At 42.9% G+C, this 25,887-nt stretch overlaps 1 protein-coding gene across 37 annotated transcripts in view; it reads left to right on the top strand.

The window, feature by feature from the left end:
* Positions 1–25,887, top strand: part of SIPA1L1 (signal induced proliferation associated 1 like 1) — a 215,244-nt gene that overhangs the window by 4,957 nt on the left and 184,400 nt on the right. For 18 of the 37 annotated variants that reach the window (XM_040559402.1, XM_040559396.1, XM_040559400.1 and 15 more), the window contains exons 1-2: positions 1,720–1,833; positions 2,024–2,098. The gene's annotated coding sequence lies outside the window, so the exon portion shown is untranslated. Of the gene's footprint in view, positions 1–1,189; positions 1,430–1,719; positions 1,834–2,023; positions 2,099–25,887 lie in introns of those variants that run through there. The other 19 variants (XM_040559404.1, XM_040559439.1, XM_040559401.1 and 16 more) reach the window with 5 other exon arrangements.

Below are 25,887 nucleotides of genomic sequence, written 5' to 3'. Positions count from 1 at the left end.
CCCCAGAGCTGGACCCAGCCCTAGCCCTGCGCTTCAGCCAAGGGTGTGGGCCTCCACCGGGGACGAGTCTCAGATAGTGTGTGAGCTGGGCTGGTGCCTTCCATCAGAGCCTCTCCCTCCCTCTGTGGCCCTGGTGAGCATCTCCCACGTCTTACAATCTGACATGTCAGAAGCGTGTGGAGGAAGTTCATCGAAAAGGATCTGTGAATGCAGTAGCCTCATTAAACAGCTTGCACTGTTGTGACGGCTTCGCTATCTGAATTCTTCTGATAAGGACAAACTGAGTAATCATGCACCATGACGCTGTAGTCACAGCCAGCTCTGTTGTATTTATATACCTGAAGACTGAAATCCTGTTTGGAGTTCCATTTGTAAGAACTGCCTTTAAGAAACTATTTCATTTCTGTAAAATACACTTAGCTTTTCAGCTGGGTGGTACATGATAAATACGGTTAAATACCTAAAATGTTCCTATCCATGATTCTAGACAGCTAACTCTCCTATTCTTCCATGCCAGAGCTGCACTGGGATCATCTCCTCATCCCTCTAGAACATTCCTTCTACTGTGCAAGATGAGATAGGGAGTATTTTTGTGACCCCCATAACACCTGCTGGAGTCACAGCCTCAAACTGAAGAACCTGTAGGATAGCAATTGCTCTTTGGAAATCCAGCCAGATACTTTTAGATACCCTGTGGTATTTAGACATCAGTACTGAAGAGCCATTAGAAACATCTTCCGAAAGCTCTGAAATCCTTTGGATCCGTGCATAAATCCTGTTGGTCGTGACTGTCCAAACGTTCCTGGAAAGTGACCGTGGGTGAAGCTCTAGCTCGGCGGTGGAGCAGCTGCTTGCCACAGCGTGCTCGCTATCGCTATCGCCGTGTTGCATGCTGCTGGAAGGCAGCCAGCCCCAATCTGAGATGTTTTCTGGAGCGTCCTAATTTCAGAGACAGCTCAGGGAAAGCTTCGGTTACATTAGTTTAGCTGTGATTGTCAATGTTCTGTCCAGCCAAGGACGGTAATGACAACCAGCGGAGTATCCAGAAAGCGTTACGCCCCAGCTGATTTTGTTTAAAATTTTGGCCACTGCGGCAGGAGAAAAAGGGGTGATGTAGGAAAAAAGGGGGTGATGGAGATGTATGCTCATTTTTTTTCATGTCACTAATTTGTTGGATATCTAGAGAGGGAATTCAGTTTAATTAGTCAGTAAAAGAGCTTGATGTAATGCTATCTGCATCGCGCTGGGAGGTTCTTCCTTTGCATCAGTAACCCTCCTTCCCACACGTTTCCAGGAGGCTGGAATTTGATGTAACGACACAAACTGGAACCACAATTTAAACGCAGAAAGTTCCGAGAGGTGCTGCACCAGCGTGTCACACCCTGAGGAGCCTGGTCACCAGGAGTTAAGGAACCTCATACGCATACAGGTCACTATAAGCAGCGTGTGGGGGGGGCAATAAGCGGGCACGGTGTTTTAAGTTTTGTACGTATTTAGGTTTTCACCTAAGGAAAGGAGGACCCGGGGAGGGGGAGTCACCCCCACCACACAGGCCCGGCGCTTGGGCCGTTGCCGCAGCAACGCCCGGGGGCCCCTCGCCCCCGCCCCGCCTCTCCGGAGCGCGCAGGGGCGGGCGGCGGGGCAGCCCCTCTCCTCTCCTCTCCTCTCCCTCCTCTCTCCCTCTCCGCCTCTCGCGAGAGCTGCGGCGGGCGGGCGGAGCGGGGCGGCGGGCGGCGTGCGGCGGGCTGAGCTCATCCCGGGCGCGGGCGGGGAGCGCCGCGCGGAGCCGAGCCGAGCCGAGCCGACCCGAGCCCGGCCGCGGCAACTTCGGGGGTGAGCAGCGGGACGGGAGGGGAGGGGAGGGGAAAGGAGGGCAGAAGGGGGGAGCCGCGGGACCCCCCCCGCCGCCGCGCTCCCTGGCTGCGCGCAGGACTTGGCCAGTAACTTGCCTCGGCGCGGGGAGTTGTACTTTAAATTTTTTTTTCACTTTTTTTTTTTTAAATTATTATTATTTTTTTAATAGCCGGCGAGGGGGGGTGCAGCCGCCTCGGCGTCGCTTGGAGCCGGTGCCGAGCCGCCAGGTCCCGCTGGCAGTTAGGTAATGCGGCGGGGGCGTGCTGGGTGCGCGGCCACGGGGGCTGGAGGTGCTTCGGGGGGGGGGGGGGGGCTGGGGGATTTGGGGGGCTCGGGGGAGCTCCAAGAGTCCAACGCGGGGTCCCCCCGGCAGAACTGCTGCAGGAGAGGCAGAGGAGAAGTGGGCAGCCGTCCCCTGCCGAGTTTGTGCGCTCTCCCCCACGTTTTATGGCTCGCCGAGTGCCGGTGCTGGCGTGCGGGGGTGCGGCCGCACACCTGCGGTACCGGTACCGGCACCGGTAGGTGCGGGGCTGGCTGCGTGGGGAGCGCGCCCGGCCGCGCCTGGCGAGGCAGCGCTGTAAAATGGGAACCGCTCAACTTCAATGAGGATCTCCTTGTGTAACCTTGGCTACAGCAGCAGCGTGCCTCGGAGGGAGGAGGCATGCTTGCACCCAAGGAGAAACGCAGAGGTATTTTGGGGGGAGTCGATGTTTCCTACAAATTTGCTCCTAAAGACGTCGTCGGCGTGTAATATCTTAGCGGTGCGGTTTTAACGAAGCCTCGGGTGCACGCCGAGGAGCGCATCGCTGAGCGGGGAACCAGAGTTGGTAGCACAATGCCAATTTGTTTGCGGGGTCGGGGTGTCACATTGCGTTCGGTTCCGGATCCCCGCGGATGAACCGAGGCTGGCATGTGCTTTAGGGAGCAAACCTTGCCTGATGGAGTTCTGATCGAGGCTCTCTTTTTGTCAGTAACTATAGGAATTAAGCATCACTTTCCTGAAATTTAAGGTGTAAGCTGGTTTTGTGGAAGGGAAAACAGCCTTTTTTCTGTTTAAACAACAGGTTTTGTTGTCCGCGTTGTCACTGTAAGTACTAGCTGGATGATATGCATCTCTATTTTGGATGATATGCATCTGTATTTTCTCTGATGTGGACTCTGGTCGTTATTTATTTGGAAGGAATCCCTAAACTAGCCTCTGTTCCCCTTCCGCTGGAGAGGTGGGAGAGAAAGGTGAAAGGACTGAGGTAGAAGTTGGTGACAATTGTAATGGCAGGGAGAGATTTATGGGTTGTTTCACTGTCACGGCTTTCGTGCCTTAGGCCATCAGACGTCATAGCAGTTATTAATTCAGAAACAGTGTGGGAACTTGAGATTTTTTTTTTTCTTGCTTATGAAAACATGTGTGCTCAGTTCAGGTGAAGTTGAAGTTTCATCATTGAATGTCTTATGTAAATATGATCTCTCCTTTTAATTGATTTTTATTTATTTCTAACTGGGAACAGAAGATTCCCCCCAGTTTTAACAGGGTTTATTTATGGACAGTTGATTAAAAGCTGTGCGCTTAGTTGCTCAACAGTGTATTATGAAGGTGTTAGTGATGCTAATATAATGCTTAGTTTTAGAATTACTGCTTGGGATAGGCATACTTAGCTCTCAGTTGTGGTTCAGAGAGCCTCTTAGATCATGAAGGCAGAAGCAAAATGGGACGTCAGCTCCAATTGTGTTGTCGGACTGCAAAACGTGGGCTGACTGAAAAGGCCGGCAGGTGTAGTGGTAGGCACTGGCACGCAGCTAGGCAAGGGTGGAGCTGCAATGAGGAATAAAAATTCAGCACGGGAACGTGTAATCCACGATCTGCTTTTTCTGTAATCAAGTGTATGACTGCCACTTCGCTCATGCATACTTGTTTCTATGTTTGAAGAGTGTTTTTTTTTTTTTCTCGGAAACATTATTTTAAGGTTTGGGATTAACTTCTGGATAGCTGTTGTTTTAAAAACCATGTCCAAATGTGGCTTCTCTTGTGTTTCCTCCCCCCCTTCAGGTTTTCAAGGAGATTTGTTTTATCATGCTTAGAGCGTTCTGCTGCTGCCTTTAGAGCTTATCATTCTTACCTAGCTCTTATTGCCCTCTCAGTTTTGTAAATGTATCTCGAATGTATCCCTTACTTTTTCTGTTTATTTCAGAACTTCAGTTCTGCCATGAACATGTTATTTTCCTAAGAAAGGAGGACAAAACTGAAATTAACCAATGTTAAGAACATAAAATACTCCTATTAGTTATTTTCTTTTTTAGTAAGATCACATTCCTTCTGTTAAGGAAAACAGGTTTGGAAATACGTTGGGAGAATGAGAGGTAGGCTAGTAAGAGAAAGGGCTGAAACCAATTTGAGTTTCTTTTCTATTCCTCTATTTTGTCCTGTGGCACGTCTATTGTAGAGAAGAAAAAGGAAGACTTTTCTCCAGAGCAGTAGTTTAATCCCTTCAGCAAGGGGTAGCTGCAAGCTATGCAGTTCTTACTGCTGCCGGGTGGAAATCCTGGATACCCCATGGGGTAAACCAGCAGAGCTGCCCTCATCCAAGTTTCAGTCACACATGTTGGTTTCCCTAATGTTGATGTTTTCAGAGTTTTTTAAACTTACTCACATTGACCCTGTGTGTTGGCTCATTGGCATACCGGTTGGATCTGTTGTTTCCTCGGCTTTCTTAGCTTCATTTAGATTGCTTTTATTCCTCAGCAGCTCTTTTATTTAGATATTAAGAAGTCAGTAAGGCATGATTTCACTGTCTCTTCATATCCTTTTGTATCTCTGCTTTTAGTTTGTTATTCATCTCTCAGATTTTTGTTTCACTCACTGTTGTAGGATTGTCTTGTCTCCCAGTCCAAGAGAGATGGTAAGGTTTGTTCTGGTGTGGGCTGAGCTTCCGCTGTTCCAGTGCCTCAGTAGAAGTGAGGTTGCTTTCTGCTGCACTCGTCGGTATTGAGGTGGGATTAGTTTACATCATCTCTAGAAAATCTTTTCACTTTTTTTTTTTTTTGAGAGAATTCTGTAACCTATTGGTTTAACTTCTTGTTAATAAGTTACAACAGAAATGCAGCACTAGTAAGTGCGGTCACTTATTTATCAGTGTGTGCAAGGGTATTCTAAAATGGGCTAGGTCAGGCCTTTTAGCGTTCTAGCACATCAAATTAATCATGTGTTAAGTATCTTTCTGTGAGTTAGGGCAAAAATTGTTATATTCTGTGTTTTCTGTTGCCAGGGAGATGCGACTTCAGTGGCATGATTTGAAGTGCATTCCTCTAAATAGCAACTTCTAAATAGTCTGAGCTTTATATTTCACTGAGTTCAGTTTAATGTTTGAATGAGGGCCATCAGGCTGGATGGTTTTTAAAGTGGGATTTTGTGGCTGTGTGAGAGTTGAGAGATTATCTAACGGAAAACAATCGGCATTGTCTGGGATTGGAGCCTTACCAGCAATGGTTAACTGAGGGCACGGTTGTAAAGCTACAGAGTATGGCCACTGGGGAGACGAGTGACAGTAATCTTGTGGTTTTTGACTAGCTCTGATTCTTGATCCTCGAGCAACTGGCAGTGCGAGGTGAACATGATCTGCAGCAGTTTGTGTTCGCTCTGGTGGTAGTTCTGCACTCCGAACTCCGGAAAACCCTCTAGGAGTTGCAGAGGCACTGAAACTGCTTGATTATTTTACTGGTTTTGAACATGAAACCACGGATAAGGTGGCTTTAGAAGTCCATCTTCCTAGATGTAAACTTAAATTATGGCAGTGCTGCGGTCTATTTATTTTAAATCCCGTGGCACCAGTTTTCTGGGTGGGTTGCTTGATTTAGATTCTACCGCATGCCTTTTATGTGAAGTACGAAGTGAGACTAAGCGTTTACAAGTCTTTGTTTTCTTTATGGAAGCATGCTTTAAAGAGCACTTCATTTGAGCGTGGCAACATAACACTTTTCCTGAGCTTGATAGCTGCAGAATTGTGTGATCACTGAGTGTTTTCAGACCTCTGAATCCATACGTGGATCCTCTCTTGCAAGCCCATGTTTGATTAGTGGGATCAAAACCAGTCACGGCTTCATCTCTCTACACGACTTAATTATAGCAGCTCGTTCCTTGTGCAGCACGTGGATGTCTATGTTGGAGAGAGATGTCAGGTTTCTGAAAAACATGTGGCTGCATAGAACAACTTCACTGAATGTGGGTTTTGTGAAAATATAATACAGAAGGAAGAGTTACTGAGAACCGTGGTTGATGCTTAGGCCTGAGAGGTGGTTTGAGTCTTTTTATGATGTTAACGCTCCCTTGCCTTTGGCCTTGGATCCTGCGGAAAGGCAGGAATACTTTCTTCAGGTGGACGTTATTAAAAATTTGTCAAGTGTCTTTGAAGACCAATTTTTAGTTCACAAGTTTGTCAAAATTTACATAAACTGCAGGCATATAGGATGTTTAAAGTTAGATTGTTGGGGATTCCTTATGGTTTACCTTCACTGCTGAGAAACCTCTTGGTGGTGTTTATTTCAGTTTTGTTGTTGTTTGTTTATCTTTTGAGGTAACAACTCCTGAACTCGAAATACTAATTTTCAGCTGTCTTTTACCGCTGCTGTGAGACAAATGTGCTGATGTTGAACTTATGCCTTTGTCTTAGTGAAATCATTTCATCTGTCCTTAATTGATGGTGTTCCCAGTGGATTAAAATCTTCAACTAGCCAAAATCAACAGAAAACAATCTTATTCCAGGCTGCTGTACAGCGTGGGTCAGAAGTTGGGCGCAATTGAGAGAAAACCTGCCCTGTCACTTGCTTGATAGACATCGGTTACCTGTAAGGTGCTTGGCTGGTGTCATTTCACCAGCTGTGGCGCTTGCTCTCCTCTCTCAGAGCATCACAGTTTTCCTGGGAGCTTTGAGCCTGAACGACAGGTTTACTGTATGCTGAAGAGATGTGGAATAGCATTAAGGCAGAACTTTTGAAAGTAGTGGCAGATAATATCTGTGAGACTGCTGTGGTAGCAGAACTTTGTGCATGCCGGTGGCTCTGATAGTTATCTCAGGTGTTCTTGGTGGCAGTGCAAGCAGTTCTCTGTAAGGAGTTAACATATTTTCAAACGTCTGCATTTGCTGATTTAACCAAAAGTTCCATAGTCTCCAGAACATTTTTATGTTACTCTTGAGACTTTCTGAAATAATGGAAATTACATTTTCATATTGCCTTTTTTGGCTTTATTATAGCCAAATATGCTAAATATACTCGTCTTACTTTGTGCTCAAAATCATCATTGTACCTCATACAGTCACGCAAAGTATTCCATGCACATCCCTGGTGAATGGTGTTTTACAAGAGATTATAGTTTTCAGCTTTAAAACTTTTTTCCCCCTTTCTTTCTCGTTCAAGGAGTGCTTTTTTCTGTCTGCTGATTTCAAAAGTGGCATCTTTATTGCTCAGTCTTCTTTAAAGTAGCAAATAATTTGGCATGGTAGAAGTGGCTTTCAGGAGGAAGGTGTTGTTGAGTACTCCAGATCTGTGGTGTTAGTACTTCAGTAATTATGCTTAAGGCACAACTTGGCTGGTCCCCTAAACTGAATGTCTCTGCCACAGATGCAGTTGGTTTGTTGCTTACAACTGCTGAGGGTTAGGCCAAAACTTTGGTGAACTTTAGGGTGGTGGGGTGGGATTGCTAGTTTGGCATCTTCTAGAAGAAACCTAGTTTATGCACACCAAAACAACCATTTAAAAAAAATAGAAAAGAGAAATTCAGGGGATAGTTAGGCGTTGACCAAACTGTCCTAGAGAGACTTCGGTGAATCTCCATCCTTGGAGACTCAAAAACTTGCCAGGACACATCTGTGAGCGACTCATGTGGTGTGGGATCAGCCCCGTCAAGGCACGAGCTGGGACATGAGCTAGGCCCCCACCTTGGGCCCTGCTGTGGTTCTGTGCTACCAAGTGGTGGTGGCCAAGGCCTCCAGCAGCTCTTAGAGGTGCTCATGTAGATGCAGTTTAAACTGTTCTGAAAACTTGACAAAATCCTCGCAGCAATTTTTTTTGACTAATGTGAAGCGGTTTTACTGTGGTATCCAGCACATTTCATATCTCCTGCTCGGGCCACAGCACTGCATTGGTGTGGGTTGATCACACTTACCGGTGTTGGCTATCAGGTTGCAAACCCACGGCAGGAAACCTGACTTCCTTTATCAGTGAGCACTTGAGAAAGGGAGCTTATTTATTTATTTCCCTGCAAGAAGGCAGCGTAAGAGGAAACGTACGCATCTTCAGCGTTTGTCTTCTGGCAGAACTGTAACACAAACTTACTCTTGCAGATGAATTTTTCTGGCAAAAATCTGACTTTTTGATCACATTATTCAAGTGTAACATGGCGTTGTCTACACTTTGTGGGGTGGTGGTACAGAAAAAGAATGGAAGATGAAAAACTGCTGGCTTAAACACATTGCTGTCACTCAAAAGCTGTTGCAGTTCTTATCTCTGAACTCCTTTAAAAATCTTTTTGTCTTTGGAGTCAGCACTTTTATTTTTGCTTTCTGAATTACCAATATTATTATTTTTAAGAACTAAAATGTTTGACGCTGTTTTGGGTGGGGGGAATACTGTTGCATGTGCCAAATAGAAGACAATGCTAGACCCCACCAGGTGAGCCTTGGAGGGCCTTCCCTGTGTCTGCTGGATGCAGTTGAGATTTCCACCAATCTGTCGATCCTTTGCAAATTGGAAAGGGTGAGTTTGTATTTTGTGCCTTCGGTCCATGCTGAAGGAATGTGTGGCTCTGCAGAAGGAAGTTATTCTTGAACATTCCTGTGTCTTTAAAAATAATCTTATCTTTATGAATGATGTGACACTGGCAATGATCTTTTACTTTGCAAATGTATTTAACAGCTTGTTGCATGAATCATAATAAAGCAGTTCAATAGACTCCACTGTATTGATCTGACAGCAGCCTGAATAAAGAGGGAAACCTGATGCTTTCCCTCAACTTTTGCTAACGCAAATATTTAGAAGTGAGAACAGAAAGGCGATACTTATGTAAAAGCTATTTACTTAGTTGGGCTTCCCTTGGATGTGTTTTTCTTCACTCTTTCCCTTCCTTTGCAGTTGTTGAGGAAGGCTGTGTGGACAGGAAGCCGGGCTGTTTTAACATTCACCCCCCCAGTTGACTGCTGCAGCATCCTATAGGGTAGTCGCTGCCTTGTACTTGACTTAACTCTGGAAATTCCCATCATGTCCTGAATTTTGTACTGTTTGTTGCATTGCCAGACAGAAAGATTGTGAGGGGAATCCTCGTTAGGATGCCTTTGGTAAATACAAACAAACGGCAAATGGCAGTATAATCTCAAAACATGCCATTCTTGCTGAATTGGAAGGGCCTTTCTGGGATTTTGAGTTCTGTGGGTTTTTAGAGCACGTGTGTACAGGGAAATGAATGGCTGTTGATCTTCTGGAGAACTTCCCAAGACAGACACTTTCACTCTGCAATTATAACTATGTGAGAAGCTCCATGGAATAATTTGGGAGCTATAAGTTAATTCTTGCCTTGCTATACAGTTGCTGCCCTATCTAGGCAAAGCCAGGAGATCTGTAGAGCTATATACAGTGTGTATATATATAAATACGTTAAAAATGTCAGGACTTTTTTGTTTCAAATAAACTATTACTGTAGTTTACTTCTACTTTCACCCAGGAAAAAAACCACAAGGTTAATTGATATGCTAAATACATTCAGAAACCAGAGAATAGGTTATTCTGACTCCAAACAACAGCATTAAAATTGAGTGTGAACGTGCAACAGTGTGCTGTATGTTTCAGATTTAATCACTTGTATATGTAGTGTTGATGTAGTAAAGACTTTCAAATTTGTTAGTAATTTGAAGAACATCTTGAGTGAGACAAAGGTATGGTAATAAGTAGTAATTAAATGCTGCAGAGGGTGCTCATCACTGTTATTTTAACAGAAGTTAGTCATTATCTGCTGATTGCTGGCTTCATTAAATCTTAGTTTTTTAGTTTGTAAGTCAGAGCTTACATACATACCTCAGCAGCTGAACTGAGGCTTTCCATTCTTGCATAGTTGAAGTATCTTTTGTTCTTGGATTTTAAGAGTAATGACTTACCTCAGACTGCCAACAACTTTACGCCTGCCAAAGGCAAGATTGCAAGTGTTGTGAACGTGCTCTTTAACTAGAGATAATGCATCTCTTCTGAAAATCAGGGGGGAAATGCGTCAGTCTTATTGTGAACAATTACTTACCTGTTGTGCAAAACCAGCCACATGAAAAAAATAAATCATAAGCAAGGTAAATGCTGCCTCCTGTAAAAGTACAAAACGTGCAGAGATAGGAAATACCTGAAGTGTTGGGTGAGGGAGACTTTTGCTCTTCCTTATTTTCCTTGAAAACTTGTGCTTTATATATATTTTTATATATATAAAAAAGGAGCTATATATAGTAGTTGCCAAGTATTCCTAGCTATGATGTAGTCTTACTTTAGGTGACAAGTTTCTTCAGGGTCTTGGGGTCAAGGGATTAAGTGACTTTGGGCTAAAAAAAGACTGGCCTCACAAATGGGTATAAGGAGAGAGATTATGGAGAGGATGAAGAATGAATTTGTAGATAAAAATCCTTATTTCGTCTTTCATTTTCTCTTAATAGGAAGAGGTAATAAGAATTAACAAGGGTAAAACTTGAATAAATAGTTGACAGAATGGAGAGCTAACAGATTTAAGGTAAATCACATTTTGATCGTTTGCTTGTTTGGAACAGGTCGTAGGGTAGTGATGTGAATGTTAAGGTAGCTAAGGTGGAGGATACTTGTTAGACCAGTGACTATTTATATGTAAGAAGCTGGTTTCAGAGTTGGAGGAACTGTAAATGTTGTAATGTTGTTTGGCTTAGGGTTGTCGGTTGTTCTGATGTGGAGAACGAAAAGACTTTTGGCAGAATGATGAGCTTCCTTTAAGGTGGCATCAAAGCATCCAGAATAAGCATGGTTGATATCTACTTTTTGGTAGATAACAATACCGAAAAAGGAAAATTTTGTAATTGTGTTTAAATACTGTAGCTGAAGCTGTGTGAACAGTGAAACATATCTTACGTTTTTCCGTCTCTCTTCTTTTTCCTGGGTGTTAGAATTTAGAAGAAGAAGGGCTCAAAGGTGTCTGATTCTAGCTTAAAATGAGGTAAGAATTGAACATCTGTTTGAAAGGAGGGGGGAGAGGAATCTGCATAGCTCAGTATAGAGGAAGCTAACTGCTTAAAATTGTCGAGTTTGTTAAATTTGAATCATGCTTTCCTCCAGAATGACTAGCTTCCTTTACAGCATCATTGGAAAACGTGGCTAGAGCACTGTCTTTGTAGTGCAGCTATTTGCTTGCAGCAGCAAGGTGAGGTTTCCTGTGGAAACTGTTAATAAACATGCGAGCATATTGACCCGAGCACAGCTTAAGAGTTTTAATTAATTCTTACTTAAAACTTAGCTATGTTAGCTATGAATTCAATCTTTACTGTTACTATCCGATAAGAATGCTAGGATAGCATAGGCAGTGTACCTGGTTGTGTGGTCTTTCGTGTTCAGTTTTTTACATGGAGAAAGACAAGGACTTGTGGAACAGTGCTGCAGTATTTCAGTAATGTTTTACAGGTGGCAATAAAAGCTTTTGGCTCTGCTGTAGTATGTGGGTGTTATGTGCTTGCAGCTAAAGTCGTTTAATGTTGGCTTTTAATAGTACTTCTGAAAATGAAGTAATTGTGTGCACAGTATAATGCAAAATACCCTTAAATAGTGGTTGGTTTCTGCATTACGCTATTTTCTTGTTGCTGATAAAGGAGGTACAAAAACCTTTCAGTGGCTGAAATTCAAAGCAATTTTGCCAGGTAGAAGAACGAGCTTTCTAAAGGTGGTGGGTTTTTTCTTTCTGAATCTTGTGCTAGTGCTGGATGACTGTTCTATTTGCACCGCGAGCGTTTCTAATTTTCAAAGAGTAATAGCAGTATCCATCTACTTTGCCATAACCATTCTGTGTTTTCCTCCTAATAGTTAGCCGAGATGCCAAAAGCTCTTGAAATGCACGGAAGCTCCAGGTAGGTTAGTCATTTGAGAACTGGCACCCATGGACGCAGGCAGTGTGTTTTGCTGTCCCTGTGCTCAAAGCTCAGAACCAAAGGCGTAGGATACTGCTGGAGTGCTACTGCTGTTCGGTTTATAACCATGGTAATTAGTGCTGAATGTCATTAAGATGAGTGTATGTAATATTAATAAAACTTCTTGTGAAGTTGAGCTGTCGTCATTATCTTGTTGAATAGCTGTGCTGAAAAGCTGCTTGACTCTTCCCTGGAAGCAGAGCAAGTGAGGAGGGCTTACGGTGGGGCCCATGAGGTTGCAGTCCCTCTTCTCCGAGACACCAGGTGTGAGGAGAGACTACTTTCATAGCAGCCTACAGCTTAAGTGTGCTCTCCCCCAGGTTTTTTCTTGTCTTGTGAGCAGAAAACAGTTGTCCCAGTCTCAAGACTGTACAGGAAGAGGGAAAAAATGAGGAGCAGGCTGTTGCTCCCACTGGAGTTAATGTGGTCTGATCCTTTTTGCATCTGAAAGGCTCCTGGGAAAGGTGTGCAGGGTGGGGTGGGGTTATGTAAATTGTTTCTGCCAGTGGCAGAAACTGATTACTTTTGAGGTGGAACTCGATTTCTTTTTCTCCTCCCAGCCCCAGCTGGTGCGGTGTGGTGCAGTTGCATGATAATTAGGCTGCTCTGTGTTGAGTGCGCTCAGCGTCACTCATTTATGGGAACTAATGAGATTGTAGTTTGATGTGACATTACTGTAATATCAGTGCTTCGTATTCATTCATTAGTTTACCTCAGTGACTTTGTGAAATAAGGAAGTGCAGATGCCCTTGAGCAAGTCGTTTTAACACCGCGCGTGAAAAATATGTAATAGCGTTCAGAACATAAATTGTCTTGAGCTTTAGATTTCATCTCGCTGTGGAGGGATTTATTCATAACCAGCTGTGGAGATGTGCTGGAGTTCTAGAGCCAGCCCTGGTGGCTGCGTCCCCTTTGCCTGCAGCTCACTGCCCTTGCTGTCCCTTGGGAGCAGTCCCCAGCCCCCAGATCTCCTCTACCATGCCCAGCCAGAGCTAAGGGAGTGGCTGAACAAAACCATGCTGGGGCTGTGCTGGCAGTGCCCTAGCAGGGCTTAGTGCTCCAGCCTGTGCCCTGGCCTTGTTTTAGGTGCTATTACAGCTTTAGCTCAGTGCATTGGCATGGCACAGTGCAGTGCTGTGCTGACTTGGTAGCTCACGTGTGGATGGCATGTAGCAGCAGTAGCGCAGCGCTGTGTACCAGCTAACCCGCCTCTCCGCTCAGCAGCACCTACTGAGCTCAGGGACAGCGCTGTGCTGATGTGGCTCTAGTGGTTCTGGTGCTTGTCCAGTGGCATTAGCTCAAAGGTCAGCATAATAGCTGGCATGCTGCAAAATAAAGTAATACATGAATAAGTTTGATTTTTAGTTCCGTGCTAGATATCCCTGCCTCAGCAAACTCTTATACATCGTGATCTGTAGTAATAAAATGAGAGAGATCGTCTGTAAAATTGCAAAAAGAATAAAGCAAGTGACTAAAATAAAATGTGTAGCAAGTGTCAAACCTAAGGCTGTTAGAAATGTATTTTAAAGTGTTCCTTTAAATCTGGATTAATATCCAGTGTGGGGTCTGAAGTTGTGTTTGGGAAGGATTGTGTTCAGGAGTTGCAGGGGAAGTGCTGCCTGGCTGTGCCCAAGTGTGCCACTTATAGGATCTCTCTGCTGATGCTGTGCCCTGCTGCCACCAGCGAAGGTGCCTCATGTTGTTACTCCTGCTTTTTTTCCTGTTTTAGTTTAATCTGGTTCCAGGGAACATGTAGATGATGTTCTTTAGCTTAGAGCTAGCTTGCATATGCCTGCGTTGCATGGCAGCCGCTGCTGGGGCAGCACTGTAGTTGTATCCCAGATATCTGGTGATGGGTTTGAGGAGAGTTTGCCCTCAAAGTTTCTGTTTTCCTATGGAAACCAGCTTGTGTGATCACGCTCTCTGTGCCTGCATCTTTGCTCTAACTCTTCTTCTTTCTCCCCATCCTCCTCTATTTTTTTGAATTCAGGGGCTGTTGTTCTAGCCCCTTCCCTCATATTTCTCTGAGATTTATGTACATCTGGAGTACAGCAACCCTTGTAAAAACAGGCTGTTGAGGGGGAAATGGAGTCTCAGTGGTGGCAAAGGTGCAGGGGGCACAGCGATGCTGACAGTCACCAGAGCTGTGGGATCTGCACAACTGCATGGCAGAGGCTTCAGCTGGAGCGTGTGAGTTCTGACATACCAGCTCTGGTCAAGCATGAGGAGAGCTTTGAAGGTACTGGGCTCTGGGTTCATGCAGCTACTTGTTCTGTATAGACTTCCTTCATGGAAAAAAAAAATGCGCAAGACCAAATGCAACAGGAGCGTGTAGCAGTATCGGTATTTAGGTTGCTTAATAGTTTCTGCTCTTAAGTGTCCTGTCAGCTTGCTTTTTTCCCTCCCTCCATAAATTGTTCACACGACAAAACAGTGGGTTTTCTTGGCGGAAGAGATCCCTCTGTACCGGGGAGATGTCTTCCGTCCTGAGGTCTAACAATATTACTGTGGAAAGGTGGGATGCTGGTTTCCAGTAGCTTTCTCACTCTAGCTTTTCCCACGGAAAGTCTCGTCCCAGTGCCAGAGCAGCAAGATGTGTGTGCATTTCAGGCTGGTCGTGTGGGGTCTGTTGGAGACGTGCCGGTGGGCTCCTGTGCTTGCTACCAAGTGTGGTGGCATAGGGCTTGGGTGAAGGAGGTGATGTGACGAGGGTGAAAGATGTTCTTGCCTTTGCTTGTCTGACTGGTTAAAACTTCAGCTTTTTTCTGGCACATTTTCTTGCTATTCTGCCTGAAAAGCCAAGCAGATGTGGTTGGTTAGTCAAGGGGTGCAGGAGCTAGTTTTTCTGAGTCTCACTGGAGAGGCAGTAGGGGACACCGTCAGAAGAGGACATCCTGACGTTGAGAAGAGGTTTGATCTTCTGCACGTCATGTTTTTAAATGTTGGACAACAAGGCAGTTAAGGTAAAGCAGTATTGTAATGATTTAAACTTTGGATCGATTACAAGGTAGGCTAGTGAGATGAGATCTGCCTCTTTTTAGAGAGGCAAAACGAAGTGTTCGTATCCATCTGAGAGGGGAAAGTCTTGAATAAGCTGCGTGCTGACCTTGGTCCCTTGCAGCAGAGGCACCACGTGCAGCGGTAACTGGGGCAGCCTCCTCTTCCTCCCATTCCATCTCTCCACTGCATCCTCTCAGCCTCAGCAGCTGCCATAGGATATGCAGCCTGCGCTCCGTAAGCTGTTGCCTCCTGTCCCGTGACCTCTCCGAATGGGGATCTATGATCCCTTTTCTGTTGAAGAGTTGAGGAGGGTACTGCTCTCACCATAGTGACTATTTGCAAGGCCTGGTACTGGGCTGTAAGGCTTTGTGAATCCTCCAGGTGAGTAACTTGGGTTGTGGCTGCCACGGTAATGCAGCTTTGCGGTTCGGGTGGCAGTAGTCTGTCATAAAGTCTGAAGCTGTGTTGGCTGCTCTGCATCACGCAGCACTGCAGTGCTGGGCTGCAGGCCTGCTCTAACACACAGTGCTTTCTTCTGGGTAGAAGAGGGGAGAAAGATTGAAGAGCAAGCTGCGTTAGTGGTGGGAGCAGAACATCATAACATATCCAAACTTATATGAAGGTTACAAAATGAGAACACTGGTTCAATGATGCTCCAAGCAGGGCTTTAGGATTCCCAGTACTGGGTCAAAAGTACAGTGGTCACATCATGGAAAGTATTGATCTTGTAAATGATCTTGTAAATTATTCTGTTTTAAATAAATAAAGAAATAAAATATATGTATACCAGGTACTATCATGTCTTGTTTGCAGTAGGAATTATTTATTCAGACCACTACAATTTTGTACTTGTTTAAGTATTAGGCACTTTCCTGCCACTGATGGCAACTTGTATCATGTTCTGGCACACTTGAATTTGATCATGTGCCTAAGTCTCATTTGAATTTAACTTACCTTGGTCTGTGATGTGGTAATGCAGAGACTTGCTATTAGCTGTGAAACCGTCATTTTAATGTCTTCTGTGACAAATTTACAGATGTTTGAAAAAGTTTACTTTTCTGTTTTGCTTGCAACTTGTAAATAATTTAAAATACAATTTGTCTTTTTTCAGCATTTGAATGATAAAGAAAAGGATGTACGCATTGTACAGCCACAGTTGTCTAAAGTTACAGAAGGATGCTTTTAGATATGATAAACACTAGTGTTCGTTACCTTATCTTAATTTTGGACATCATTCATGCTTAATGTTATGCCAAAACCAAAGTCTATTACTAATTTTGTAAAAATATAAAAACCTCAGCCCTAGCCTAGTGAAAAAGATTCTTGAATTCTCTTCAAGCTTCTTGATATAGATAAAAAGGCTTCTGGTTTTTTTTTATCTGGAGAATGCTTAAAAGTAATGGGGCCATTAGAGGAAAAGATTTTAATGGGATCATAAATGTTCTATTTGGATCTGTCTTATTAGACATGGTTTAAAAATTGAATCTCCTTCTGAAGCCATTTACATATTCAAAATTCTCAGTAATTGACCTGATTCTACCACAAGCTGCTATTTATCTTTCAAGACATGAATTGGTCTTATCTTTAAAAGTCTTTTGACCTTTCTTTAAAATCATTTGGAAAAGGGAGAAACGTACTTGTCTAGGGTTGTGACTAGATGCTGTCTTTTTGTCTGGTTTTGCTCTACTCAAAATTTTCTCTCAGCATCTGGGGATTGTTTCCAGCAGAATAGGAGATGCTGAGCTTCATGATAGTGTCATGGGTGCTAAAGAAAGGCTCCAAGGACAGTGTCAAAAAGTTCTGGGTGAGGAGTTTCAACTGTTGTCGCAACACTGGCAAACTTCTCACCAAGTGTTTGTTAAGGGCACAGCTTTTAAACTTTCCAATTGCTTTCTTGGGAATTCTGTTTAGATTTTCATTTTTTCTATATGGCATTTATTGGCTAGGTTTGGAAAGAGGGAGAGATTTTTCTAGTGTTTTTTTTTTCTTCCATGTGCAATGAAACAGGAGTGTCTTCTGTTGAGTTTCTACAAGCTGAAGAGCCTTACCTTGGTGTGATTGTTGGATGTCAGTACCTTCATTTATGCTTATGCTATGATAATGTCTAGAGGCATCGTACAAATAAGCGAAATGCTGTGAAGATACAGCTCGGATTCTGCAGGTGGATGTGAGTATACAAAGCCTCACGTTCCTATGGAGACCTACCTCCCCTGACCCTGCAGATGCAGTTACCCAGCAGTTCTGTTCTCTTGGTTCTCGGGAACCTCTGGACATCCTCAGTCACAGCTGGCTGCTCCAAGCAGGGTCGGGATGCTGTCTGGTTGGGTTTTGAACATCTCTGAGGATGGAAACTCCGCAGTCGCTCTGGGTGACCTGTTTCAGTGTTCAGTCACCCTTACAGCTTTTTTAACGTTGACAAGATGTTTCTAATATCTAACATGTTGGAGTTGTACTTCCGAACACTGAGCACAGTGCTTGCCAGAAGCCAAGAGAAAAGAATCTCCAGGATGCTGCTAAGAAATTGTTTCATTGTTTGATTTCTGTTCTGTGTGTGGGCCACATAACGACTGTAAGCTAGAGCTATTCAGTGGATCTCTGTTAGGTAGTTAAAGAACAGCAGGACAAATTCACTTTCTGGCCTAGCAGTCTGATATCATGCTTAGCTAATGTGTTACGTTTTCTGAAAGCTTTCAGAGAACATCATTCATATCAGTGGTGTTTTGCTGGCGTGTAGGAAGTGGTGGCATTGTCCTTCTGCAGGTGGGCACAGAAGCGTCCCGTCTCTGCAGAAGGTTGACACATGCACCTTAGATGTGAAACTTGCTTTTGACAAACTAGTTTTCCTGCGTATGTGTGAGTCAGAGTCTGCTGGAGGTCTGTTCTCGTTTCTGGAAATGCAGTATCTTTTCCTATGACAATGAGAGGGAAGAATGCACAGAAGACAGCGTACTGCTGCATCACCACACCTCCAGAAAAGCTCAGTACCACAGCCTGAACTGAACTTCAGGGAAACTGATGTTTTGTGGGCCTTGCTGTGTATTCCTCTCTTTACCACACTTCTAATGGTAGCTTAAGCACTCAGAATTACTGCAAAATTTACTATTATTTTTATGTGATGGTTGCTTTGTATCAAGTATGATAATGTGAATGCAGGTGGTTCTGGAAATCTCACTCATTCCACACAAAGCAAGGATTTGGCAGATCTGTGTCTCTTGCACTGTAGTCATGTGGATGGTACAGAATCGCAGAACGACCTCAGTTGGAAGGCACCTCTGGAGCAAGGAAGGGGGTCCAGCTGAGCCTTCTCCAGAGCAACAGCCCCAGGTGCCCCAGCCCACCCGTGTTCATCGCCTGCTTCAGCCCCCGTCCTCTTTCTGGTGTCTGCTGGATTGCATCAGGGTGTCTTCCTGCTGCTGTCGAGTCTGGTGAAAACTGGACGTGCTGGTTCAGCTGAGGTCTCAGGAATGCTGAATAAAGGTGAATGTCACTTCTTAGGCTCAGACGGCAGTGATGAGTGCTGCAAGGCTAATGCTGTGACTTAATCTTGCCTACAGTTTGAGATGTGCCTTCAGAAATTTCTATTTTTATTCCTCGATGCATGAGGAACCTTTGATTGAATCAGTTTTACCTTATCGCTGTTTCCAGAAAGGATTATTTACGTTGTCTAGCTTGAAGGAGACTTTCTAATTTGTAGCCAGACTTGTTTCACACAGCTGCAGACTTAATCAATATGTTTCACTGCTCTTTGAATTTTTTTCCTTCTAAATTGAACTGGGTAGTTGCACATCATTTTAGTTATTCTACCGATGTATTTTGCTTTATGTGGCATATTATGTTTGTTCGTATTGTTGTTTCTTCAACCCAACCATGAAACAAACCATTGTGGTTGTCTGACTTTCAGTGGAAAACGTGATTTTCTGCCCACTTTATTCTTAGTATCTTAATATCAGCTTTCAATTTATAAATTACCATTTGTTTGAGCTGCATGCAAGGATCCATATTTTAATGTGTAGCCATTAGAAATCAATAAAACTTGTACAAGAATGAATGCTTATGGAAGAAATATGAAAGCAGCTATTCTCAGAAATCGTGAATAGGGGCGTGAAGTGGTGGTGGGGGCAGTGGAGAAGAGACAGGGAGTGTATGTTTGTCGTGGGTGGCTCGATATTCCATGTGAGCCAGCGAGAAAAAACGCTTTGTCCTTGCTACTCGTGTCTCTTGCCACACTGCGTGTGACGTTTGGCACGCTACGAGCGCAAGCCTCAGAGCAGGAGCTAGAAGTAATGGAAGCTGTCTTGGTGTGGACACAAGCTGATGCAGAATGCAGACCCCGGGCTTAGGGTCTGATTCAGACCTCTCCTGTGGTAAGGTTTTCAATTATCCAGGTTTGCTTTTTTGCTGAAGACTAACTTGTTTTGCAAAAACTTGCTGGGGTCCACACAACATTGCTTGTGCCACGGTTGGACCCATCGGGACCTTCATTTCTAAGATGATGTGCAGTGTTTCAGGGCACGAGGACAAACCAGCATGTATCCCACGTTTGTCACAGCAGTTTTGCCTTCCACATCATGGGGAAAGTTTTATCTGGGGGTAATTTTGTCTAATTTAGCCACTCTTGCTATCTTGCTAATGTTACCTTTTTCCGCTTCTTTGATTATTTAAATTATTCTTTTTCTCTGTCATGAAATTAAGTGGGTTGTCATGTGGAATTTCAACTAACTCCTGTTTTCTACCTTTGACCGTTTATTTTATTTCCATCACGAAGTTCTTCTTAACAACCTGTACAGAAGAAAATTATTTTCTGTGCACCTGCAGCTTACTCTGTAATTACAGATGTGGACTTTCTAAACTGTGATTTATTCTTCTAGAGCAACTTGTGTAAGTGTGCACTGTTCATGAGACTGTCTGTGCTAAAACTGCACTTAAAGCTTTGTTCAGGTTTTTTTAAATGTTGTGCATGTCTGCTTTTATTCTCCCAGTTCATTTCCATACATGAGCACTGTTTTTCCTTTGCCATTTTCATGTCATCTGAAGAAAAAAGATCACTCAGTGTATTCGTGATTACAAACTTTTAAAGAGATTTGAAACTATTAAATATTTTTTTTATGGAAACTTCTAAAAACACTGCTTGTAAACAAAGATTATCAGTTAAGATATTAGTTTGGCAAATGGTGGCATCTTTTGATTTTTTTAAATGGGTTTCATCTTTGTTCAGATTCCTAACCTTACTGTTGAAATAATATTATCAAAGATGTGGATCAACGAAAAAAAACCTCACTAAACTTGCAGCAGCTTACTTTTTGATTTATGTATGTAATTTGTGAGCATTTCTGGACAAAGCAATGGAGCATTTTAGAGTAGGAAGTCTTTGTTAATTTATGTGAAATGTGAAGCTTTTATATGGGAAGCTGCATTATTTGAGGCATTATTCTTTCTTGGTGAAGATCTGGTGTGCTGGACTTCAGAATGGTCTTTGTGTTTTGAGGGCTGAGGGATTGGAAGATGAAAATCAGAGGAAAGGAAATAAAAAGATGTTCTCGTTTCAGACTTGAGGAGTTTCCTCTGTATGAACTCTCTTACATATGGGATGTCCAGTAAGACAGATAAGAAGCTGAAGAAAATTGCAGTGTGGTAAACTTGAATTAATTTTTCTTTCCTCACCACTAAGTGCATTATTAAACTTTTTTTTTTGTTAAAACTGGATATTCTTAGTGGCAAAATATTAGAACGGACAGAAATATTTGAGATCTGTATCCTAAGCCAGCCCCTGGGCTGGGAGGCAGACTTGCACATGTGCAGGAATTACTGTGAAAGAGCTTTCTGCAGCTCTCTTCTAGGACAGTGGCCTGCACTACATAAACATTTGGTATGTGCCTTGACTGGAATATGTGGGTTAGTAAGTTGGCTTGTTTTTGCTTTAGCTGTGAAGGTTGGATCTGGAGATTTCACTGGCTGTACTTGCATTTCAGTATGTACCCAGTTCAGGTTTAATTATGGAAACTAAAGCTGCTGTAAAGCAACTGCAGCCAAGGCGAATATTTCTTTGAATTTGCTAGGGACTAAGGAGAAACAGAGCTATGATCTAGCAAATGTGAACTCACAGGGCTGCAGGAGCATGGGAAAAGCTCTACTTTTTCTCCCCCAAAAAGGGATGTCTCAGCCCAGACTGAACTGAATGTCTTCCCTGGACGCCATGTATGAAACTGATTGGTCTGGCTTTTTATGTTTTTTAGTACATAACATGGAGGCTGCTGGTAAAAGCTTAATTCTGTGTTGCGTATGTGAGCCCACAGTAAGGCAGTAAATCAAGCAGAATTAACTGAGCCATCGGCTGATGGCCTCTGGAAGAAGAGAAGCATGAATGGGCAGTGGGGATGTGCTCCTGTTGAAGCCCAGACCTGTACCTGGTTGTCTTTGGGTTGAGACCCATTGTTATTAAGGAAAAAGGCTACCAAAGGCATGCAGTTTTATAGGGTGGCTGCATTGCTCAGCACATCAACTGAGAGGTAAACCTTAACTCCAACGCGCAAGAGGGCAAAGCAAAAACTGACACTGCAGTATCTATTTTATGCAACCCACTGGTTATTTCTGGTAATAATCATACGGATCCAGCAAGTTCTTCTACAGCCATCTTAAGATATCTGCTGCTTTAGCAGAACCGAGTAGTGCAGAGCCGTGTTATTCTGTGCATGTTGAACGTGCCGCTCCCATTGCGGATGCGAAAGGGTGATGTTTTCAGCAGGCAGGTGTTCAAACTGATTGTTCAGCTAACGGATGATCTTGCCAAAAGGGCTGTTTGTGTTTAAAGCAAATTGCACAAATTGATTCCTTTTGTATACCTAAAGGAATATTGAAGCATACGATGCATCCATAATTGAACTTGCCATGTAGGCACATTCAGTTTCACGGTTCACTCTGTGGTACACGGGGCGAATTGCTTATATCTGTACAGCTGTGACTAAAAGGTTCTTGATAAGGTTTATTACAAAAGAAGAGAACGTGTTTAGATTATTTTTGTCATGCCATTGTTGCAACACATCCCCAAAAATCAAATCTCCATCTTTTTGATATATTTTAGGTGAAAAACTTTTCTTTGGACTTGACCAGATGTTGACTGACAGGAGTGAAATGTAATATTTCTGTGAGCCTGCATCTGTCTGGAAGAATTGATGAGCGGGATAAGAATTCATGTATCTTGCATAAACCTTTCTTTTGGGAATATTTTGGTACTGTAATAGTGAATGTGTGACCTCTGGTGTGCAAGTGGAAGGAACAAAGGAAATGATGAAGGGTAAAGCCAGCAGGCAAATCCAGTCTTTCTCCCTTCCAGCATAAGGTGAAATGTCATTGTTCTGAATGCTTCAGTCTGGGCAGTGCTAGTGGGCACGCTGAAGTGCTTCCCACAGTACAGGTCTATGGTGGCGGAATACAAAGTTGGATGAGGGAAAATAGATGTATATTTGAATTTGAAAAGCTTTTTTTCCTGTCAGGTAATAAAGTTTTGGCTGATAAATTTTGTGGCATACAGCAATAGCTCACATTGTGAAGAAGCTTGTACAGCAGAAGTGGGTTGAGAAAGAAGCTGTCTGTTGCTTTTTGAAGATGGCTTCTGCAGAGTACGGTTAGACCATGTCTGGATATTCTGTGTTATTTCTTGTGATTTCTTTTACTGCAAAGCCGTAGGTGTTTCCTGGTACAATTTCTGACCTTTTGTTCTTGAGAGCTCTATGTCATTCATGGACTAAAAAGTAGAGTGACTTGTTAAAAAATCCTTCGTAGGTATGTGGAAGGGTCTTGATGGACAGGAGGGATCATCCTGTGGCAAAATTGACTCAGTACAGTGACTTTAGACTTTAAAGCTCTTCTGTTTCTACTCAGGGAAAAGCAATTCTTTCAGTGGAATTCTGGATTGGCCTTGGCTCAAATCTAATGGATTTGGCTTAATTTCTTTTAAACAGGAAGAATTTCTGTGCTTGACACAATGGAGCAGGGGAGAGGAATTTGCCTGTGTGCAGGTGCATTTTTGCATGTTTCCTACAAGGACGGCTGAGAAGAGATGGTTATAGATATACTGTGGAGCTGCAGATAAGTTAGCAAGAGTTTGTCCTCTTTACTCTCATTGCTTAGAATCTAGAAGACTATTTCAGAGTTTTCATAACTTTTTTTTCTTAGAGCCTTGTCTGGAGGAGTACTTAGGCTTTTTAGTGCGTTGAATTGTGTCAAAATTGCGTCATTCTTCTCAAATAATTTGCACTTTGTCTTTAATTGCAATTTGAGCTGGTTTTGATAGAAGTGTTTTGTGCATTTTCAGTGCTTCTTAGGTAATTGTTACCTATCCTAAACCATACAGAGATAATCTGCATTAATATACTGTATGATAGGTCATCTTTTTTGAATGGCAGCAAGCAAGTTTCGTATGTACAAAGTAACAGATGTGTAGTTAGATAGAAAACTTTCTTTCATTTTTGTGAGCCTTAACCTCATATAAGTACCTAAGATTATTTGTGGTTTTGATCAGGGGAAACATCTCCCAAATCAATTTGTGGAACAGCCTTGGAAAGGGACTCACAACTTGCGTAGTACTCTTAATAAGGAACAAAGGTGCCTCATTTGTCAGATCTACACCTAAATTTGCATGATGACTGTCGTTTTTCACTGATGGTGACTACTGAAGGAGCTCTGGCTTTCCAGTCTCTGCTAGTTTTTACTTCTGGGCCGACCTCAGGTACGTCACCGCGGCACAAGTCCTTGAGTCATTTTGCTGGCGCTCTGCCCTCCACCCTCGTACGGGCTTGCTCAATTGAGAAGGCAGCAGAGAGGCAAGAAGCTGCAAGATGGTTGCTCATCAAACCACATCCTAAAAATAGTGTGGCAACTTTAGGTGTTTCTGTGTCTTTGTATATTGTCTTCTCTGAAAGACCAGAGAAGCTGGTAAACATATCTTTGAAGAGCAGTGAATCAAACTGGAAAAGGAAGGCAATTAGTTGAAAGCTGCTATTTGTGAAACAGAATATAGGTTGTAGCAAGTACAGCACTGCAAGTACAGTGAAGCAGCTGCCACATACTTGGAGAGAATTTGCAGTCACAATAATTCTTCTGTAATTCTTTTATTTTTTTTATACCCTCCTCTGTCTTCAGTTGGGGATGTTGACTGAGGCTGCTGTGGTCACTTTGGACACTAGAAACTGGGATGAGGCAAACAGCCTCTTTCTTTACACAGTGTGCAGCTGTTGGATGAAAATGAGCTAGTTATATTTTAAGCTGTATTTGAAATCTCTAGATGACCTCTTCGGTGCTCTTCCTTTTTTTTTTTTATTTTCCCCCTTGTTGGGATGCATCATACTTTTCGTTTTTTAGTGCAATTATGAGAAGGAAAAAAAAGCCTCAACATCAGTGGTCTGACGTATATATGAATTTTCTGTGTTGTAATGAAACTTACTGTTCTGCTTTTTTTCTCTCTCATCTTTCCAAACTATATTACAATGACATGGCTATCGCTGCCAGCTCTGTGTAGGGCAGATTGTTTCTGTGAATGCATTCCAACAGGTGTGTTTTGTTTTTGTTTTCCTGGCATTTATTTTGCAATTTAGTATGAACATAATGCATCACATCTGTATTTCAGTCCAGTTTGAACAAGTTGAGCTCAGGTAGTGGTTAAGTTGTGGTTTTAATGGAATGGTTGTTTGGCAGGCTACGTTCGTAAACACTCCGGCGCTTTCAGCACATAATATTTTGGGGCAGTCATAGTGCAATTGCATAATCTTAAATTATCTACTTTACAAATAAGAGGTGATTATAGCGACTGAATGCAAGCATTGAGCAGTTGAAAATCTGATGCATGAAAAAGGATCTAACTTCTTGTCAGTACCTCAAGCTTTATTCTAAAAACAATTTCTTTTTGAGGGCACATTGAGTTCAACCTAATATGAATCTCCTGATGATACAGGAGTGTGAGAGAGTTGTTTCAGATTTTGTAGGGGCTCCTTAATGAAGTATGTGATTCACCTCTGGTCACTAGTCAGTACCTTCAGGTGACTCATTTGTGACCCTTGTGATGCTCCATGCTTCCCCAGCCCCAGATGATGGCTAGAAAGCTTTGATTTATTATAAGAAAGATGAATAAGAGAGAGGTCTAGTAGCATTCAGTACATGCTGAGTAGCATATAAACTGAAAAATGAGAGAAGAAAGCTTCTTTTGAGAATCTGAGAGTTGTTTAGATTCTTGTTAATGAAAGCTGTTTTCCATGTATCAGTTTTGGGGATTGTTCAGTTTAAGCCTTAAGTGTTGTTAAAACCCTGACTAACAATTCTCCTTTTTTTTTCTATTTGAGAAGAAAATGTAAGAATGGGTGTATTACAAGCAGTTCTTTTTACAGTGTTTTATTAGCTTCAGAACTGCCAGAGTTGGAGATAACAGATTTGGGGTGTTATATTAAAGACTGCCTGATCTTCTTTGTATTTATGCTATCACTTCTTGAATCAAACTGTAATTTTGGACTAGATGTTGTCCAGTGGTCATTATTATTATATATTGTGGGGAAAAGATGCTCTTAAATTTCTTTTTTAACACTGATTATCTTTCTGAGGTTTCTCCAATCCTTTCATTATGTGATACCATGGATAACTTTTTCCCCTTGTGTTCTTCACATTGTGTTTGATTTTTAGCTCTCTTTATCCCTCCAAGGCCATGAGTTTCCAGCGTTTTTTCTCCGTATGAAAGCCATACCATACCTTCTGATCGTTAGTCACTTTTTCTCTAGTTCCTCTATGCCTGGGCAATATGAGTAGAGTTATGAGCAGTAATGACTGTGGTACTTCATATGTGGTGGTGATTTCTGATTTATTTTCCTTTCTAAAATATCCCAATTCCTTT

This window comes from Cygnus olor, chromosome 5, assembly GCF_009769625.2.
Source record: "Cygnus olor isolate bCygOlo1 chromosome 5, bCygOlo1.pri.v2, whole genome shotgun sequence".
In the NCBI taxonomy this organism is placed as follows: Eukaryota; Metazoa; Chordata; class Aves; order Anseriformes; family Anatidae; genus Cygnus; species Cygnus olor.
This window is presented reverse-complemented; position numbering and strand designations above follow the sequence as displayed.